This window comes from Pelodiscus sinensis, chromosome 11, assembly GCF_049634645.1.
Source record: "Pelodiscus sinensis isolate JC-2024 chromosome 11, ASM4963464v1, whole genome shotgun sequence".
Lineage (NCBI taxonomy): Eukaryota > Metazoa > Chordata > Testudines > Trionychidae > Pelodiscus > Pelodiscus sinensis.
This window is the reverse complement of record NC_134721.1, coordinates 30,185,487-30,199,665: the sequence shown is the minus strand read 5'-3', so window position 1 is coordinate 30,199,665 and position 14,179 is coordinate 30,185,487. Positions and strand designations below refer to the sequence as shown.

The 14,179-nt window shown below is 45.1% G+C and overlaps 1 long non-coding RNA gene across 1 annotated transcript in view; it reads left to right on the top strand.

Annotated features, from left to right (window-relative positions):
• The window catches only part of LOC142831019 (uncharacterized), a 43,036-nt gene extending 29,299 nt beyond the window's left edge, over positions 1-13,737 (top strand). Inside the window, exons 2-3 of the long non-coding RNA XR_012906608.1 lie at positions 11,529-11,656; positions 13,636-13,737. This is a non-coding gene — a long non-coding RNA (uncharacterized LOC142831019). The remainder of the gene's footprint in view (positions 1-11,528; positions 11,657-13,635) is intronic.
• Positions 13,738-14,179: the final 442 nt, after the last annotated feature.

Below are 14,179 nucleotides of genomic sequence, written 5' to 3'. Positions count from 1 at the left end.
GTGGGTATCCCAAGCCAGGTGACACTGAAAATTAGTTACTTTTTTGAAAACTCTTCTCATAGTGTGTAAATCTCCATAAGCTATCTTTTAAATGCAGGTAATCGTACAGCAGTTGGGTTTTCTCAGACGCATTTCTAAACAGGGTAAGGAAATCTGCTTTCATGCTCAGTGAAGGACTAAAGTACCCCACAGATCCTTTAATTCTGGGCAGGCTTTGCTGAATTTTTATGAGTGATGAAAATGATCCTGCTGTGCTGCTCACTCCTTTGAGTGAGGGGGGGAGAAGTGGGGAGACTCTATGTATGTCCACAGTTGTTCAGGAAGATCACTTCTCTTGTTATGCTCCTTCCTGTTCCACTGATGTACATCTTGTGTGCTCAATGAATCTTTGATCAGAGAGTAGAACTTAGAGGAAAGTTGAATAAACTTGAACAATTAACGTAATGCACCTATAACTTGAACAGATGTCTGCCCGCATATCCATATATAAAAATCTCGTTTTGGCTGGGACTGTCATCCAGATTTTCAAAATTAGCTCTAAGTGGTGACAGTCCTGGTCCATGTACTCGGTAGTATTCCCAGCTATTTTTTTAGTTAGTGGTAGTCAGTAATTCGGGGCAACAGTTTATTTCCTAGTTTTGCTGTCTTGTTTATTATTTCTGGGCTCTCCTGATAAGTGAGATTCTTCTTCGATTGATTGCTTATGTGCATTCCAGTAAGGTGTGTGCGCGCAGCATGCATGCGTCATCAGAAATTTTTCCCTCAGCAGTACCCTTAGGGCCAGCAGGGAGCCCCCTGGAGTGGCACTGGTATATCGGCCCATATATACCCCTGCTAGCCCCCCCAATCACTCAGTTCTTTCTTACCGCTGTGACTGTCATTGGAACAACCCTCAGCTCATCTAGCGATAGTTGTCTTCAGTATTGTTCTTTGTTTCTTCAGTTAGCTTAAGTACCTGCAGTTAAGTTAAAGACTCTTTTGTTGTTTATTGTTTTCATTGCTGTTCCCCGCCGCGGTGCGCCATGCGCCTGTGGCAGGGCATGCCCGGCCCGCAAGGCTTTAAGTCCTGCAAAAAGTGCCATAAGCCTATGCCCCTCATCCTATCAGACAACACGACAGAGGTGGCATATATAAACAAGCAAGGCAGGGCCCGTTCCCCTCGCCTGTGCTTGGAGGTGATCCACCTGTGGGAACTTTGTATTGTGCTGGATATCCACCTGATGGCCTCATACCTTCCGGGCTCCCAAAACAACATGGAGGACAAACTGAGTAGGTCTTTTGCAGGACATGAATGGTGTTTGAGGGGGGATGTAGCCCAATCCATCTTCCGGGCATGGGGGGTCTCCTCATCTGGACCTCTTCGCCACAGGGCAGAACAGGAAGTGCCACTGATTCTGTTCCCTTATGGGACAGGGACAGGGCTCACTGGGAGATGCTCTCCTTCTCCCCAGGCCGCAGGGCCTACTGTACGCTTTCTCACCATTCCCGCTAATCCACAAGGTCTGACTCAGGGTCCGGGAGTTCAGGGCATCCCTGATTTTAATCGCCCTGGGATGGCCCAGGCAGCACTGGTTCTCAACCCTCCTCAACTTGTCATGCGAGAGACCCATGGCCCTTCCGCTGCTCCCGGACCTGATTACTCAGGACTCGGACAGGCTCTGCCACCCGGACCTGCACTCGCTGCATTTGACAGTGTAGGAGCTCTGTGGGTAACGGCTGAGAAACTTCAGTGCTCGGAATGGGTCCAGGAAGTCCTCCTGGGTAGCAGGAAGCCCTCCACTAGGACCATATACTTGGCTAAGTGGAAACAGTTCTATATCTGGGCTGTCCAGAAGGGGGCACACCCAAGGCAAGCTGTGATCTCCTTGATCCTGGATTGCCTATTAGACCTCAGGCTCCAGGACCTCTCTTCCTCCGCCATCAAGGTTCACTTGGTGGCCATTTTGGCCTTCCACCCGGGGGAAGGAGGAAAAACTGTTTGCTAACCCAATGGTCAACAGGTTTCTGAAAGGGTTTGACAGTCTCTACCCACACATCTGCCAGCCTGTCCCCCAATGGGATTGAAACCTGGTCCTTTCCAAAATTATGGGACCCCAGTTTGAACCTTTAGCGACGTGTTCCCTTTTATACCTGTCTTATAAGGTATCTCTCCTGGTGGCACTCACATCTGCCAGGCGGGTATCCTAACTCAGGGCGCTCACCTTGGATCCCCCCTACACAGTGTTTTTCAGTGACAAGTTTAGGCTCTGCCCCCACCCAGCTTTTCTGCCCAAGGTGGTGTCTTCTTTCCACACCTCCCAGGATATTTTCCTGCTGGTCTTTTACCCCAAGCTGCACGCGTCTGGGAAAGAACAGGCTTTACACACTCTAGATGTGCGCAGGGCATTAGCTTTTTACTTAGACAGTACAAAACCATTCAGGAAGTCACCACAACTCTTTGTGGCCGTCGCAGAACGGGCGAGGAGTCAACCCCTGTCCTCCCAGCAGATGTCCTTCTGCATAACCGCTTGTATCAAGGAGTGCTATGCCCTAGTGGGGTTACCGGCTCCACCCCTGAGAGTGCACTCCATGAGAGCTGTGGCAGTCTTCACTGCTTTCATGGTGCAGGTTTCCATCCTGGACATCTGCAGAGCCGTGACATGGTCTTTTATCTATATCTTTGCCAATCACTATGCGCTAACGCATCAAGCCAGGGAAGACGTTGTCCTGGGCAGGGCAGTCCTCCACTCCTCTGTAGCTTCAACATCTGGCCCTTCTCCATAGGTTCTGTTTTGGAGTCACCTAATTGGAATGCATATGAACAATCACTCAAAGAAGAAAGAACAGTTACTTACCTCATAACTGTGATTCTTCGAGATGTGTTGCTCATGTCCATTCCAAATCCCCGCCTGCTGCCCTTTCTCTGGAGTATTCCGGTAAGAAGGAACTGAGTGGGTGAGGGGATCAGCAGGAGTATATATGGGCAGATATACCGGCACCACTTCAGGGGGCTCCCCGCTGGCCCTAAGGGTATTGCTGAGGGAAGAACTTCCGACGATGCGTGCACACTGCATGCACACCTAATTGGAATGGACATGAGCAAAACATCTCGAAGAATCACAGTTACGAGGTAAGTAACTGTTCTATCCAAAGTGGAAGACAACCAGGGAAATATATCAGAGTCCTTACCCGACAGACAGTATATCCTGCACTTCATTTACATCTTCTTCTTGGCACAGCAATATCAATAATTAGCGTCAATATTAGTAACCTCATAGTTGCCAAATCTTATTTAATTTGTGGCACAGTTCCTCATATTAAAAATTATTTTGCAGGGACAATCTCTGTCAAGACATATATTTTATACTAAATATGTGAATGTTACATAAGGATCAAGACACTCAGCCTTTCCCTCTTAATGCTGCACTGAGGCTGATGAGGGAGAATTAGGGTGACCCACTGATGCTAAGTCCTTGAGAACATAGAATCCCTGTTCTCTACTCCGGAGTGGGGAACCTAATGCCCGGGGGCCAAATGCGGTCCCCGGCTTCCCTGAATCCAGCCCCAAAGCTTGGGGCACCCCTCCAGCACTGGGGAGTAGGGATGTTAAACTGCAGTTATCTGACTAATCAGGTAGTCGATACAATTTGTTCTTCGTCGGTAGTGTCCCCATGGGTGCTCCACTTGAGGTGTCGGGCTTGTCCCAGTGCCACAAACCAGAGAATCTTCATTAGCAGTAGCCCTGCCGGACTGCTCATGTACCCCTGCTGCCTCGCGCCATTCGTGCCCTTCAGCTGAGTGTAGTCCAGCCCCGTCAGTTCCTTTCCAACCGTCTGTGACCGCAGACGGAGTTAGAACACGCTCCCTCTCTGCTCTGAGGAGAACGGAAGATTAGTTGTAGAATCATAATTTGTTAATTCTTAGTTCATTAGTTATTAATTGTTGTTATTACTCGTTATAGTTATATACTTGGTTTCAAAGGTTTGTCATAGCCGGGGGTAGTAGTGGGGTAAGCTCCGACTATCTATAAAATGCTCCCATAGTGTATGTCTCCAATAGCCTCTGACAACCAAAGTCCAGCTCCTGGCCTTCACGTGTGGCTTAGTTTTCTAAGTCTGGCGAAACTGTTTGCACTGACAGGAGAAGGGGCGAAGGCGGGTGACTGGCACCTGAAAACCAGTTGCTTCAGGCAGGTGGGGCTCGTTAGCCTGGGAAGGCTGCCCACCTAGGAGAAGGGAACTCTGAATTAAAACCTCTGCTGCCTTGTGGCGATACCTAGTTATGGGAAAGGCTTTGGGAGTAAACCCTGAGGATAAATCCGGAGATGGAGCTCCTAAGGCAGTTTGAGGTTGTACTCAACCTCACTCTGGCAGCTCCTGCGGCGACATTGGTGCCAAGCTATATTGGCTTTTGCCTTTCCCTTGGATTACATCAGTGGCGTGGAAAGGGGGATCTTGCTGCTGGGCATCAGCCGGTTCTCAACTTACTTGCCCAGGCCTGCGCCCTGGAGAGGACACTCCGGCATCGCTTTCTGAATGGTGACACAACATGGGAAGAAGCAGTTACCGGGATTAAGCCACTGCACTTGATTGGCGTAGAGTGAGGCGCCAGGGGTTGCTTCCGATGGTGGGATAGGTCTTCGGATCTCATTGGGCAGCTACTGCCCGCCTCAAGTTGGGCAGCCTCCAGCTAAATAGGTGCTGCCTCGCCACGGTCCACTTGCTCCACTGGGTGTGTGGGGCTTAGGGAATCTCCAACAGGTGGATTGTTAACCTTACACCAGGCAAAACAAACAAGCGACAAAGTAATCCAGCCTTCAGGCTGGGCACATGGAATGTAAGGACCATGATTCCAGGCCTTACAGAAGACCTACAGAACGTTAGTAACCCCCGGAAGACAGCAGTCATTAATAACAAGCTGAGAAGACTGCGGATGGACATTGTGGCCCTCCAGGAAACAAAGCTGTCATCCTCTGGATGTCTCCAGGAGAAGGATTTTTCCTTTTTCTGGCATGGGAAGCCTCTAGAAGAGACCAGGGAACATGGTGTTGGCTTCGCAATTAGAAACAACCTAGTTGGCTCAGTCATACCACCAAATGTGGGAACTGAGAGAATGCTGAAAATCCAGCTTCAAACTGTTGATTCTTGGTTCAGTAAAATGGTGGGAGTCCCAGAGGTTTAAGGCCAAATACCCAGTGAAAACACCGAATGATGGCAAGAAAACAAGTTTTAACAAAGAAGGAATGATTTATTAAACTGAACAACTTAAAATGAGCAATTACCCAATATTTGCTATCAAACAATTAAACCACAACAATTTTTAAAACTCTAAGTTACAGCTAGGTCAAATATATACACATTTCAAAAACTGTTTCTTTAAACACACTGACAATAACAAAGGTAAAAGTTATAACGGAATCTGTCTCTTTTAAACCACTTAACAAACAGTGAGGGTAAATTAAATACTTATGAACTCAGCAACAACAACACAAAGATATACAAGGAATCGGAGCATGCTTGAGATTCGTACACCCCTTTTTAGATTACCCCTTTTTAGATTCGGTGGGTAGGAGGCAGCCTTTGGGTGATCAGTCCTAAGCCAGACTCAGATTCTGTCTTCCAATATTCGGGAGTCCTCCCCGAGCTTAGGGCTGAGGGGTTTTTATGTTATTGCCTATTACCATATTTGGTATTGTTTGGTATTGCTCTGGGAGTGGCATGGGTGTGGTCAGGGTGCGGTGTGATGCCCATATATGGTATTGAGTGCTGGACTCTGGCAAGCTCCATTTTATTGGCAGATAAGCCTTGTTGCTATCCATGTGACGTGAGGTTGCTGAGGTAGATCTCGGCTATGTGCGAGAGGCCTGGCCGAGAGAACCTATACTTGACACAAATGTCAGTGGGCATGGCCAACATCTTCAGCATCTATGTGCCTACCATGAGGTCTATATCCCCAAGGTCCTCAAACCCTCAGGGTATTCACGTCACTATGGGGCAACAAGGGGCTATTCTCCAAGATGTTCACCAGATTCATACCATCACGGGTGATACTGTGACCGTTATTATCATGACCACCCATGCTCACTCAGTAGATGCTACGCGATCATGATCTCCGCGTTGCAGTCACTGGGCTTCTCCACATCACCCACCTCTAGGCCCCCTCCCTTCTGCAGCTCTGCCAACTCCTGCAGAGAACACAATCTCAGTCCCTAGTCACGAAGAGCAGGGTGACAACCACACTCCTCACCAGGAGCAACAGCGCTCAGATTCCCCTGCCGACCAATCATTATCGTTACCTGATGACGCAGTTTTCCTAGGGGAATCTTCTCTGACAGAGGACCATAAAAAATTTCAGGAGCTCTTTAGGAGAGTTGCCCAATCTCAGGACGTCCAAACTACAGATGTGCAGAAAAAACAACACCGTTTGCTGAAGAACTTGCAACCTTCCCAAAAATCATAGCTAGCACTCCCCTTTGACGAGCCATATTGGAGATTGCCAATGACATCTGGCAGACTCCAGCAGCCACTTTACCAACCAATAAACGATCAGATAAGAAGTATTTCATAAGCCAGAAGGGTATGGAATTCTTGTTTACTCACCCCCAACCCAATTCCCTTGTCATGGACGCTGCACAACAGAAGTCAAAGACAACACAAGGCAGAACCAAGGAGACTAAGTGACAAGGAGACCAAGTGTCTGGACATCTTAGGCAGAAAAATGTATTCTGCCACCTCAACCTTGAGAATGTCCAATTATGTGGCTTTCTTCGCGAATCATGATTTTGACAACTATTCAAAGTTAGTCCCTCTTTTGGACCATTTACCGGACTCCAAATGACAAATTCTGAAGGCGGTAATGCAGGAAGGCTACACGGCAGCCTGAACAGCATTGCAGATTGCACTTGACATGGCCGATGTGGTGGCACGAACCACAGCTACAGCCGTGGTTATGCGTCTTGGTTGCATCTGGCCACCGTCCCGAAAGACTTAGAAGCCGAGGTTGAAGACCTACCATTTGATCACCAGCTGCTCTTTGCTCAAACTACAGATCAGGTGTTTCATTCAGGCAAAGACTCCCGCACGACTTTGAGAACTCTGGGGATGTATACACCTCCGTACAGACGCAGGAGATATATGCCCTCAAACAAACAGAGGCCTTTCTCTTACCCTGCATGATCCAGGCCGTACGATCAACAGGCCAAGACAACGCCCGCAAAAACAGCAACAACAAACTAACAAAGCACTAGTCTTGGATACTCTGACTTGCCCCCCTCCCCCTTCTAACCTCTTGTGACGTGCGACCTATGAATGCTCACGATTAAGGTGGCGTTCCTGATTCAGCATGGCGAGTGAGTGAATTAGCGGCTCTCTCTGCCGATCCACCGTACACATTATTCACTGAGCATGGTGTAGTGCTTCATGTTCATCCTCCCTTTCTACCGAAGGTGAATTCCATTTTTCATATAAACGAACCCATAAACCTGCCGACATTCTACCCGAAACTGCATTCCACGGTGGAAGAATCACGGTTGCACACACTGGACACCAGACGAGCAGTAGCCTTTTACCTTGACAGACCATGTGGTTTCAGGAAGTCTCAGTGCCTTTTCCTATCTACAGCTAAGCGTTCAAAAGGCCAACAGCTCTCTGTACAATGCATTTTGAACTTGATCGTTTCTTGCATCACACGATGTTACGCCCTCCGTAATAGATCTCTACGAAAGCAAACTCATGGCCATTCCACTAGAGGCATGGCCACATCCACAGCTTACCTTATAGACGTGTTGTTGCAGGACATATGTCGTACAGCAACTTGGTCGTCTGCTCTTACCTTCACTAGACATTATGCCCTTGTGAAAATATTGAAGAGCGATTCTGCAGTGGCCCAAGCAGTTCTGCTCACAATGCAGAGACCATAAGTCCGAAGCACACATATAGCATTGGACCACTGCTACGTACTCACCTCGAGTGGAGCACCTACAGGGACACTACTCGACGAAAAAGAGAGAGTTACTCACCTTGTGCAATAATGTCTGTTCTTCGAGATGTGTGTCCCTGTGGGTTCTCCACATCCCACCTTCCTCCCTGCTTCAGAGCTTCTGTCTTTCTCTTTTCAGACACTTTCAGTTGGGAGGAACTGATGGGGCTGGACCGTGCTTAGCTGAAGGGCGTGAACGGTGCAATGCAGCAGGCACTCATGCGTGATCCGGCAGGGTTGCTGCTAATGAAAATTCTCCAGTTTGTGGCGCCGGAACGATCCCGACACATCGAGTGGAGCTCTCATGGAGACACACATCTCGAAGAACAGATGTTACTGCACAAGGGCGTAACTCTCTCTATTGACTACACAATTAGTTAATCAGGCCGGCTCTGCAGAGCCACAGTGGGGATAGCTCCAGGATCTGGCTTGAGCTGGGACTGAGCAATCCCAGCTCATGCTGGCCCCAGGAGCCACCTGTGCTGTGGCTCTGTACTTTAAATGTAGTAAGAGCTTCCAGGATCTTATTACATTTTAAATGCAGAGGCGCCATGTCCCAGACCAGTGCAAGCTGGGACTGTTTGATCCTGGCTTGTGGACGGGGGCTTCTGCGCCCCTGATAACGGTACTGCGAGGTGGCACTGGAGAGCCGGTGATAGGGGAACTAGCTTTTAAGCTGGCTCCTCCTAGCACCAGCTCTAGTTTCCTCCCCGCTGCTTCTCATAGAGGCAACAAGGTGGGGGGGGGGGGGGGGGGGAGAGGAGAAGTGAATAGTCAGTACTCCAGTTGAGTACCTGATAAGCTTATGCTAGTCAACTAGTCACTAACATCCCTATTGGGGAGCCTGTGCTGGTGCTCAAGGTCTCTCTCCCCTCCCCCCCATTCTTCCACAGGACTGGATCATACAAAAATCTCTTAGGCTGGGCTCCTCAAAGTTCTGGTGTGAGGGGGAATGTGGAAAATGTCTTTGTCCTTCTCAGTCAGGGGCTACTTCAGTGCTTCTCACTTGTGTGTGGTCCCTGACTGATTTTAACATGGGTCTGGGGCCCCCAACCCAAAAAGGTTCTGCACTTTTGCTGTACTCTGGGGGGGAAGGAAGAGTGAGAAAACTCAGACTTGAATGAAGGGAGACGAGACGGCCTGCTGTCTTTCCCTAAAGATGGTAAAGTGGCAGGGGAAGCCAGGCATACTGGATACCATCTGTTTTATGAAGGTATCAGGTTACTTTTGTCTTCATCCCAAAGAGGCAGTTGTAGACATAGTGGAAATCATTTGGGGTTGGTGGCACTGTGTGGAGGGAGAGGATCATGAGGCTTCGGTGCAGCGGGAGGGGTTGTCTCCATAGGTTTGACTAAGCGTTTTTGTTTACACATAGTTATCCAAACCCTAAGCCTTATAAAACTTAAGTAATCTCACTGGAAAAAAATAAAGCTCACCAGAGCAAAAACAGAATCTTTTTGTGGTAAGGAAACACTAGGTCCCAGACCCCAGCTCTTGTGGAAAACTGTGTCTTGGGGAAAAAATGACATTTTGGAAACTTGCAATGGACAGAAAACATGCTGGTAATGGAATATCTTTAGGTTCTAGTTTCCAAGAGAGTATAAAAAAATCAATAAGAAAAAAGACTTCTTTAACATCTAATCTAATTCCTTGACCTTGGCTTTTTGACTTGTTGCTCATGCGCTATTCAACACAGTGATAATTTATAATGCAGACTCTTGGGAATGTTTTGCAACATTGCACAGTGCTTCATGTCCTGTTACACATGAACACACGGAGTCTACTCTCGTCAGGAAACAAACTTTGGAAGCCAGAAATAGTGGCAAAGATAGTGAAACAAATCAAACATCAAGCCAAATATCACTAGTAGAGCAGTACTAAAGAAGTGTCAAAACTCAGACAGAACATCCAGTAAATGTACAACTTGCACCTAATGAATGACAAGACAGCAAGAACATAAATGCTGTACAGTCCCAATATTGTATCTGATAGTACAATGATAGCTGTACTGCTTTAAAGGTGGTTTAAGACTAAAGGAACCAAAGAACAATAATGCTCAAGGGAGAACCCAGATTAGTCACATTACAGAACTTCAGATACAGCAGAAACTGAGTTCAGTGGCTGCAGGGCCAGGCTTCTTATTTTTGGTTTTAACAAGTTAAGTCTTTTCCCAAAAATGGTTTTGAAATGTATTTATTTCAGAAGTCTAAAACTCAAGACACAAGAGTCCCTGTGGCACGGAGAGGGAGGGTGGAGGAAGGGACAGGGCATGTCATACTCATCTCCAAGCCCCATCCTTTGCTGCATGAACACTCACTTTGCTTCTCTGCAGCTCCCACCATTGCAGTGAGTGTGAGGGCCTCAACCCCTGGTAATCCACCTCACTTTATGCCCCCCCTGGTAATCCCTGATGTCATGTCTCTCAGGGAAGGAGGTTCAGTGGGGTGGGACTGTGGCAGGAAGGGTGGGGTTTGGGTGACCAATACATATATGTACAAATATATTAGAAGTAAGAAGATGACCAAGGACAGGGTAGGCCCACTGGTTTTTTTAATTTTTTAATTTTTTTTGTTTAAAAAATCTCAGGGTCCTTTTGTTGAACCAAAAAAAAAAAACCCTAACAACTTTGGTCTCCCCCTTTTTTTTTTCTCGACAGAATTTTTTCCCTGGTGGTTTTATTTTAGGGGGGGAGGTGTTCGGTATTATTGGTTAGACCATCTGGCAACCCTAAAAACCATGACCTATGAGAGAAAACTGAAAGAACTGAGTTTTAGTTTGGTAAAGAGAAGTCGGCGAGGGGATATCATAGCAACTTTCAAGTACCTAAAAGAATCTTACAAGGACGAGAGAGAGAAATTGTTCTCCTAGGCCTCTGATAGCACAAGAAGCAATGTGCTTAAATTGCAGCGAGGGAGATTTAGCCTGAGCATAAGGAAAATACTTCTTAACTATCAGGGTGGTTAAAAACTGGAATAAATTGTTTGGGGGGGGGGGGCGAGGGTTGTAGAATCTATCATTAGAGATATTTAAGAGCATGATAGATAGACATCTGTCAGGGATGATTTAGATAGCGCTTAGTCCTTCTGTGAGGGCAGGGGATTGGACTTGATGATCTCTCGAAATCCCTTCCATTTCTAGTAGTGTGTGATTCTATGGCTCCCCTTCCTGTGGGCTGCAAGGACTACAGGGCTGGATTGCAAAAATGCTTGGGCTGTAGATGGCCCAAAGGCTGTGAGTTTGAAATTGCTATTTATTTGAAGCTGAGACAAGCTACATTTCAGCCCATAGCATTTTTTTTTATCATTTGGTTTATGAATTCCTGTAAAAGGGGGTTTTATGTAAATGCTGACAGACCTTTAACTGTGGAAACACAAATATACCATTTAATAAACCTTGATTAAAGAGAGACTTGCTTACAAAGCCTCCTTTGGCACGGAACATAAGTATAGCACTAGAAATGAGTTTACTGTGGTCACAAATATACTACCAACAATTTTAAATTTTTCTTCTCATATTGAACCAAATATGTATATACATGTGTGTGAAAGCTTTTTTTGTTTTTTTCCCTATAGGTAAGAATACACTTCTGTAAGAATTCAAGTAAACATCAGTTCAAATTCCTTGCCAAGGAAATCAAAATAGTCCCAAATGCTGATCAAAATAAAGCCAGATGCATTCAAATTTTGTGAATGACTCACTGGTAAGGACACTGAATGAAGGCATTCATTTTAAACATGTGTTCTATCAAAGCAGTCCTATCCTATTCCCCCAGTAAATGTGTTCTAAAGGAAGCTGTAGTATACCTCAATTAATATTTCAACCTTTTCATCTTTTTCAATAGCAGATACTTTGTAAGTTAAAAATACTAAGTAGCATTGTTTAATGACAGTTCTGCATAGAATTGAGTAAGATTCTATTCTGTCCACAGCAGAATTCAAAAAGGCTTATTGAAGTCTAACATTCCTCTTAGAATTTAAAGGGTGAAAAAAGTGATGGGCCGGAAAAAAGCGGCGGACATTTTTATTTAAATGCCGTGGGGGATATTTAAATCCCCCGCGGATTTCCCTATTACGACCTGTAAAATTAGCATGCCCCTTTCGGAAAAGGGGCCAGTGTAGACGTAGCCAGTAAGTTTTGCTGGAAATGCCACCTAGTGAATGCAGGCTAAAATTTAGAAAGTTCTTTTAAACATGTATGTGGTGAAATGAATGGTCTGAACTGTTTTCTGATGACTGAATGACTGACTGTAGGTCCACCTTTAGTTTTCTACGGGCTTATTGGCCTGGAATGACTTTATCTATCTTGTTGTGTTCCCTCTCATAGGCTTTCACTTATATAGCATAAGAGCAATGGTTTAGATCAGTGTTTCTTAAACTGTGCTCTGTGGCACACTGGTGTGCCACGAGGCAGTCAGAGGTGTGTTGCAGAAAACAACAGAATTCAAAATGGCCACCCTTAAAGGGACAGGGAACCTTTTTTTTTTGCTCAATAACTCCCCCCACCGACTCTTCCCACCCAACTTTTTTTTTTGCTCAACAAAAAATCCTTGATGTTCCTCATAAAAAAAATTGTTTGATGTTGCTCAGTCTTAAAAAGTTTAAGAAACACTGATTTAGATCATGTAAGCAGAAAAGTTCTATTAATGTCTAAATATTGTTATGCAGATATATTCAAGAAGGTGCTTTTAGTAATAAGGGTAGTGTTAAAAATAATGACTTACATTTGAAAGCTTTTGAGGGCAGATGACTCAATCTCACTTCTACTTCAGTTTACTTGCCATCAGATCCAATGAGCTAATCTGGCCATGCCCTTCTTTGTCATACCTGCCCAATATGCCATGGAATAGAGTTGCTATAAACTGGTCCTTAACCTCTGTGTAAACATGAATATTCATTTTCTAAAAAAACAAATTTCCTGGTTTTGAACTGGAGAAAAATGTGTCTTCCAGTGTAAAGCAAATAAGATGAAAAATGGTCATTCCCTGTTTCCCCAAGGGTCTGCAGTAAAATAATGGCTGAAATTTAGCTGATACTTGGTATGGACAGAAGTCTACGGTCCGAGTTTAGTAAAGCACTTAAACATATAAATAATCTTATCCCTATTCAAAGTATTTGTCTTAATTCAGGAATGTATCTCTAGTCAGAGACACACTTAGGGCAGGTCTATACTTATTAGGCAATCAGAGCTGTCGATCGCTCTCTTGTCAACTCCACTACTCCACCAGAATGAGAAGTGAAAGGGAGGTCGATGGGAGAGTTTTTCTCTTTGACCCCCTACAATGGAGACCCAGTGGCAACTTGACCTAAGGTACATCGACTACAGCTACGCTTTTCACGTAGCTGGAGTTATGTACCTTAGGTCTGTAGTGAAGACCTGCCCTTAGACACATACCTAACCTGAATCATGCATTTAAGTCCATTAACTGAGCTGAATAGTGTTGATTAAGCTTACTTATCTGTCATGTTGTCAGAAGGGTTTGGTTGAGCCTGTGTATGGACAGGACTGAGCTAGAGTTAAAAGTTAAACACAAATGACTTATATCCTCGCTAGAGTAAAGAGTTTTTACTTTTTTTCAATGCTCATTGTAACATGTTATGGCTGCATGCAGATACATTAGACTAAACCCTCTTATGATTGAACAGAAATCACATTTAAACTTCTTACACAATTCTTTTATAGTGTACATAAGACCAAAAATAGCTGAAGAAATTTTGAAGAAAAACTCCAACCGACCAGCCCTCTGCCTCCCATCCAGTCTTTGTATAGAAACTGAGAACACAGTATTTCAGACTAAAGGTGAAAATTTGAGTAAAAACAGTGTGAAATAATTGGAAGTGTTTTGCAGCCTTACCTATAGTATGGTGCCATTCACCCATTTTTATTAAACTTAAATGTTCGAGATTTTGAGCAAGTCCTTAAAGCTGTGATAAAAAAGTATTGTGAAAAAATTAATCTTGGCCAAACTGCTGTCTAGAAAAATATAAAACAGTTAGAAATTTTATAGAAGTCAGTTTTGTGGCTTATGACATCAGGATTTCCATAACTCCCCCTTGAAAGGGTTAGCTTACATTTTTATGTCTACTAGAATGTGAAATAATGGCGGTTTTAAAAAATATTTTTCTCTACCCTCTGCAGTCCAAATTCCAGGCTATGAACATACATCTTTTTTTTCTTCTCTTGGTTTCTGTCTGCTGGCTAAAATGAATTCCATGATGTGACACTG